The sequence below is a fragment of the Caloenas nicobarica genome, chromosome 2 (genome assembly GCF_036013445.1).
Source record: "Caloenas nicobarica isolate bCalNic1 chromosome 2, bCalNic1.hap1, whole genome shotgun sequence".
Lineage (NCBI taxonomy): Eukaryota > Metazoa > Chordata > Aves > Columbiformes > Columbidae > Caloenas > Caloenas nicobarica.
The window spans coordinates 140,675,422-140,682,607 of NC_088246.1; positions in this window are offsets into that span (position 1 = coordinate 140,675,422).

Sequence of the window (7,186 nt, forward strand, 5' to 3'; positions counted from 1 at the left end):
TGCTATTTTGAAAAAAACAGGTGTTTATTTGCTTTAGCTGAGTTCACGTTTTGCACACTCTTTGCCGGTACTTCATGGTTTGTTCCCTGGAAATATGAAAGGAAAAGGAAGAGTGTCTCTTCTGAAGGTTTTAATTGAAACCTACTAATTTTAGCCTCTACACCCAAACCACTGTTATCTTAAGATAAATTTGACTGTTTTCCCTTCAGGTTTGCTGCAGCTAAACTTCCTGTAGCTAATGAGTAATATGTGAGGGTCAAGTGCTGTAACTGAGTTTAAAATAAAGTTAAAAAAAATGGGCGAGTGGACCAATGAGTGCTGAGTTTGCAGCTGGGCTTTTACCTTCTCTTTTCTAACAGGCAGATTATGAAAATGACATGCAGAAACCTTGTATTTACGTGGGGCTTTCCCCCTGGGGGATACACTTTAGCTAATCTCTTAATGCAAATGAAACGGTGGTTATCATTGCTGCTGGTTAATGTTTAAGTGGATGCAGATTATGAATCGCATTATTGTGATTTTTGTGTTTTTACTGTAACTTAGAAGAATGTCTGGTTCTGCTAGCGATACAATTGGAGTAGAGTTAGACTACCGATTTATTGTGGTGTTTTTTTTCCCTCAGTAGCAAATTATTGTTGTATGTATTAGAAAGTCTCTTGACTGTTTACTGCCTTTCGTTTGATGAAATCTGAGCTACTTGTTTGTGCCTGCAGCCGGTCTCTTGCCAGCGCTGGCTCCCGTGACTCATCGGCGCGCTCGCCGCGAAGAATCTCTGCTCTGTTCCCTCATGAGTGAGCTTGGAGCTGCTGGGGAGTGCAGCACAGCCACGGTGGGTCTGCTGTGCAGTGATGGACGGCCCTGCTCTCCTGCAGCTATCTGGAAGTGTTCTTAGGCTCCGTCAGGCATAAGAAGTCTGAATTTTGATCTTCAGACTGGAGGTTCAGTTGTTTTCTAAATTATTTTAATTGTTTGTAAAATCCTACCTGTGCCCAGAGTAAAAATCACACCACCACAACTGCACTTGGACACAGAGTAAAAACTAACAATGTAAATTGACTGAATTGACAGTGAAATAATCTGCTAAGGTGCAGGAGTCATTTCAGGGTCACTTAGTGCATCTAACTTTTGTTTAGCCTGCCTCAGTGGAATAATCTTTCCATTTGGATTAAGTTTTACGTTTATAAAACTTGCAGATACTTGTATCTAGTATTTTAAGCAACTCTGTCTCAGGTTGTTTTCTGCAAGCATAGATGCTACCAAATAGCAGCAGCACAAACCTAAGGTGATGCAAAGAGACCTGATTCCACCCCCCGCCCCTATTCTGGATTATGCTCAGTTACACAGAGGGTAACTGGATTCAATAGTAAGAACACATCTAAAAGAAACCTTCTTTAGAAATCCTTTTACAGAAGATTCCCCGAGCCTAAATGGTGTTCAGTCGGAAAGCAAGAGCTCATTTTATTCAGATGTTCTGAGGCATAATGCTAATGAGTTCAAAGGCTTAAATCTTTCAACAGTCAGATGTTCAAGAGCATCTGTTGACCTTTCTTAGGTAGTCTTTTTTGCTGATGAAAAGGAGATGTGGTCAGCTCTGTTACAGGTGTGAGTAGCTTGCTAGCAATTCATTTTAGCTTCTGGCTAGACTTACCACTTAGATTTTTCTCTCCAAAAGTTGTTGCCTGTATGCAAATTTAATCATAGTCTGCATTGTAGTAGGAGTTAGGGCTTTGGCTGGTTTTTACAGAGCCTGATGCTGTTGTTGAGCATGTTTAACCTGCGAGCGTGTAACAGGTTTGTGTAACATCAGCAGCCTCCGAGAAAGCTGCCTTAGCAGCGAAGGAAGGGCACCTGCTTGAAATAGCAGTCGGTTCCTTCTGGTACCTGTTTGCCCCATCTTGGTCTCTGCTGTGTCTCCAGAATCGACTGCTTCAAAATGAGCTGGCACTCCTGCTTATATACATATATAGGTAATTTCCTTGCTTCCCCTCCTGGCTTGCTTTATACCTGCCTTATCAGGGAATTACCATGCAAGATAAGATGAATAACAGAGGGCTGAGCCTGCCTCTCCTGTCTGGCAGGGATGATGAGAGCATTGTTCCTGTGTTATGATGGGCTGTGGGATGTGTATGTGTGTGCCGGGAATAAGGAAGACGACAAAGCTAATTGCTACACTGAGAAAATGAACGTGCTAGTAAATTAACGTTGTCTGGAAGGAAAGACCTGGTGCCTAAGTCTGTTGTGAGCATGCAAAGTGATGTGGAGCTTGCTGCCAGATGCAGAAGGAAAGGGAAATAGCTTCAGTGAGAATGGACCATAGAGAGCCTGTAGTTTGCTCTGAGGCTTTTCTTCTGAAGCTAAAGTTGTTATTTAAAAAAAAAAAGTGCAATAGGCCTGTAATAGTATTACTCATTATGTGCATCTGACCTGACCTTTGTTACGTATAACTTGTCATTTTGAGTAGAGGAGTCTTAAAGGTTGGAAGGATCAATCTGGCTTTTAAACACTCTTGTTTGTTGTGTAATGTTTTTCACAGCACTGAAACAGCAGTGTACAGGAGAAGGAATGCATGAAAAAGCCCATTCTGAATACAATTATCTTTTGGCTTTTAGTGATGGATGTATCTCCTCTCATATGAGATCTCTGGAAGCAGACAAAGTTACCTCCTGTTGGGGTACTTGCTTCTTAGTGTTTGTAGTCTACATAATGAAAAGAGTTTATTACCTCCCTTAATAGAAACTAAATGTGGTAGGTCTGAGGAAAAGTTCTTCTTTTTGTGAATAAACCCATTTTACTTGTTGCAGGAAATACTTAACATGATTCAAACAAGCACAGTGCAGTTCTAGTCATGCTAGAACGTGCTGTGCAGTGGAAGCTGGTGGCTTCAGGCTCACAGGTGATGACAGCAGGTCTTGAGCAGCAGACAAGTACAATTGCTCTCATGGTCCCGGTCACCCTTTGTTCCAATGGACAGGAACAATTTGAGCAGGAAAAACAATTACTGCTGTCACTGGTCAGTATGTACAGATTAATGTCAAGAAGTGCAATGAGTGATCCTTAGAGGCTGCAAATGCCACAGGCTCCTTTGGTGTATTTTTGGAGACAGGTAACCACACATGGGGAAGGAACTGTGCCTTGTCTCGAACGCCCTGTGCCCGTCTGCCCTGGAACGGGGTGCCCAGCACTGTTGGCTGCTTTACAGCAGCTCTTCAAAAATGCTGGGAGCTCTTTTGCTGCCTGGCTGTGCCTCTGCAAACCCCACCTGAGCGGGCCAGGTGGCTCAGAGCTGGTGAGGGAGTGCAGGGAGGATCACCGTGGCCTATGGATGGGTCTGGGCGAAGTTTGCGGTCGGTGGAGCAAGTACAGAGACTGGATCTGCTCCTGGGGCAAGCGTCAGCATGTCTCGTGCGCGTCGCCTGGCTGTGGTCGGGTAGGTGGGGCTCACAATGAATACCTGGCACTGAAGCTGCTGCCTGAGAAGCTTTATCTGCAGTTTCTGCCTTGGATCCAGTGCTCTTTGGCGGTACCTGTGTTCAGAGGCTGTTTTGGTTGTGTCAGAAGAGCGCCAGAGGTGCACGTTGTCCTCCCGCTTGTGCAAGCGTCAGTGCCTGTGCACAGGTGACTGGTGCCCGAGGCCGGCTTCTGACCCTGCCAGTTTTGTAGCTGATGCTATTCATCACAGCACACAGTGACAACCTAAGCAGGGATAAAAGGGAGGGTATTGGTCCATTGAATGCATATAATGTGATTGCTTGCAGTAGCAAGGAACCAACAGTGCCAACCATGCAGGTCCCTTCTGCTCCTCTGTCCTGTGGGCTGTTGGGCCAGTCACACAAGGCTGGGACTGACCTGACTCCTTGGCTGTAGAAAAATATTTGAGCTGTTCTCTCTGTCTCACTGTACTTGTGTAAATGGAGAGGAAGACAGTGCCTGTTTGCCTCCTATGTGAAGTCACGGAGTAGCTGAGGCTGGCAGGACCTCTGGAGGTCATCTGGTCCAGACCTCTGGAGGTCATCTGGTCCAAACCCCTGTTCAAGCAGAGCCACCTAGAGCTGGTTGCCCAGGACCACATCCAGGAGGTTTTTGATGGCTGGAGACTCCACCACCTCCCTGGACAACCTGTGCCAATGCTTGGTCACCCTCACAGTGAAAAGGTGTTTCCTGACGTTCAGAGAGAGCCTCCTGTGTTTCAGTGTGTGCTCTTCACCTCTGGTTCTGTCACTGGGCACCACTGAGAAGGGCCTGGCTCTGTCTTCTTTGCACCTGCCATTCAGGTATTTACACACATTGATGAGGTTCCCCTTGAGGTTTCTCTTCTCCAGGCTGGACAGCCCCAGCTCGGTCAGCCTCTTCCCACAGGAGAGGTGTTTCAGTGTGTTTGTCATCTTCCTTGCCCTTTTGTTGGACTTTCCAGTATGTCCATGTCTCTCCTGTACTGGGAAGCCCAGAACTGGACCCAGTACTGCAGGTGTGGCCTCACCAGTGCTGAGCAGAGGGGCAGGATCTGCTCCCTTAACCTGCTGGGGATACTGTTAGCTGCTTTTGCTGAAAGGGCATGTATCTGCCTCATGTAAGTTGGATCATAAAGGTGCTGCTTTACATCTGTAAACTTTTGGTAACTTGATTCTTTATTTCAGTTTTGTTTGTCCCGCCTGTGTTTTGTATTTCTCCCTTCCCTCCCAAAAAAGAGAAAGGAATCTTATAATTTCATGGGTTTGGAAAGATGGAGGAAGAGATTCTAGAAGTTGCTGGTATTTTCTTTATTTATACCCAGGTTTTTCACACAAGGATGTTTCCCCTGCCCTGTTACCATCCCTTTGCTGTGCCGTGCATTCTCACCCATACCATATTTATTTCTAGGTGGGAAAATTATTATCCAACCTCTTAAATACTTTTCTCTTTTCTAGCAGAAGTGCTGACATTGATTCGATGTGGCCTTGCCAGCACAGTGTGATGATTTGGTTTGCTTGTCAAACATCTTGGCATAGCCTGCTGCATTTGGGTTGTGTCTCAGATGACACATGGCCCGCGGTGCATCATGCCCCACTTGTGCTATTTTAGTCATAGACAGACCCACATCTGCGGGCGTTGGTACCATGACAGCTTATGGTAGTGGGAAGAGGACTTGCCTCAACTGAATGTGTCTGTCCTTAATGCCCAAAGCAGTTTAACGCGGGCAGAGGAATACTCTGCTTGTTGTGGTAACCATAACCCTCCCGGCATGGCTTACAACACTGCTGCGCTTCCACCCAGAAGCTGGGGAAAGGCGTGGAACTTGAAGCAGGGAACTGTGGAGCACATCAGGATAGGCGTTTGCCCTCTTGCCTGCCCTGGAGCAGAAGCGTGTGCCGGTGCAGGCATCGCCCGGCTGCGGGCAGGAGGCTGGGGAGCAGGGAGGGGTGCTGCTCCTGCTCCGCTGCAACGCCTCTGCGGGGCAACACCCCGAAACAGCCCGGCATCCCTGCTGAGATAAGAGCTCCTCTGTTGCTTCACCTCATATAAATGCCTAGACCTGCCTTCTCTAACAAGTTTGGAAGAAAAAAGGGCAGATAAAGGAGAAGCAGAGATGAGTCACAGAGAAACAACTGGTTCAGGGCAGTGCAAGAGGAGCCCAGGGCTGTCAGTGTGCTCCTTTCCTCCTGGCTCCCTTTCTCAGCTGTTTGCTGCGTTCTCCTCCAGTCAACCACAGTGATCTGGTGACAAGGCCCAACCTTCCATTTCTCACAGAAGCAGCACCCTCAGCTATCTTGGGGTGGGGATATGACAGTGCTGTGGATCCAAATGCAAATCCACCCCCCCTTGTGCAATGCCTGTGCACCGGGAGCACCCTCAGCACTGCTGTGGCTCCAGGAAATTTGCACCAGGCTCCTCTTTGAGTTAGTCCTCCACTGTACAGGGTGCTTGACCCATATGATGGTGCTATCTGGATGTTAAGAACTGCATTTCAGGGGTGTTGGGATGTGGGGAGAGGGCAGTGTATGTACAGTTTAAAGCAAACTCCTCTTGGTGACCAAGCAACTGGGGTTCTTTCTATGCATGATGCCAAAACAGAACTACATGCATGTTTCTCTAGACCCCTGGCATGGGGGTAGCTGGACCAAGGTTGAAGAGTAAAGAAATGCTTCAGATAGGATTTTTCTCTTGTGATCGGTGTAACTGCTTGTGCTGGGAGTCGCACAGACCATGGGGGCAAAGAGATGATTTTGCGGGCTGGGCCGTGCCTGCTCTCCCGTGTCCTTTCTGCACTGGCTGCTAGCAGCCATCAGGGCTTTTACAGCAGGAGGATGTAAGGTGCAGTTTGTGCTCTGTAAAGCTCTAAATGGTCTAAATCCCAGCTGCGTCAGAGCCCGCCTGCCCCCAGATGACATCTGCCCAGTTCAGCCACCCGCTGGCAGCAGCCATGTCCCCGGGCTGAGCACGGGCCCTTCCCAGGGACGTGACTGGGCTCGAGTGGGGCCTAGTTCACAGCTCAGCCTGTGATGCAGCCTTCAGCCAAGCTCTTCAGTGCCTTTGAAACCCTCCCCCAAATCTTCAAGTCCTGTGCTTTACTCAGATTCGTTCACCCTATGAAAGATGCCATTGATTCTCCCTTTCCCCTTGCACATGCTGCAGTCCCGCCCCCCCCCCCCGCCCCGCTAATTAACTTGGCACTGTCAAGAACTTGAGCCTGGCTTAACAGATTTCCAAGGCAGCTTGTCCAAAGAACAAGATGGGGTAGTGGGGGCTGCAGGAGCCACTGCGGTCGGGGGCTGTGAAGCAGGAGCTCCCTGGTGTCTGGTGTGCAGCCATTCCCTGTCCTCCCCTCGTGCTGAGGCGGGGGCTGCGCGATGGCTCCGCTTCGATGCACTCCGCTGAGCCGATGGCACGAAACTCCTTGCAACTGTGAGAGAGGGCAACTCTTTCAACCTGAGGAGCAAACGCAGACAAGGGAATGTTTGCATCTGGTGTGGAAATGGAGGCTGTTTCCCAAGGCGTTCATAGAGGAGCACCTGTGAAAGAAAACTGCTTGCTCTCGCCCTAGGATGCTGCAGTGGAAGGCAGGAAAGGCACAGAGGGGAAGGGAAAGGCAGCCGGTTTCTGCTGTTTGCCCGTAAGCTGAGGGCAAGGAGGAAAACTTTAATTTTTAGGTGCTGCGAGTTGGTTTTGCGACACAGTTCTTAATAGATATAACAGTCAAAACCCTTTAAGG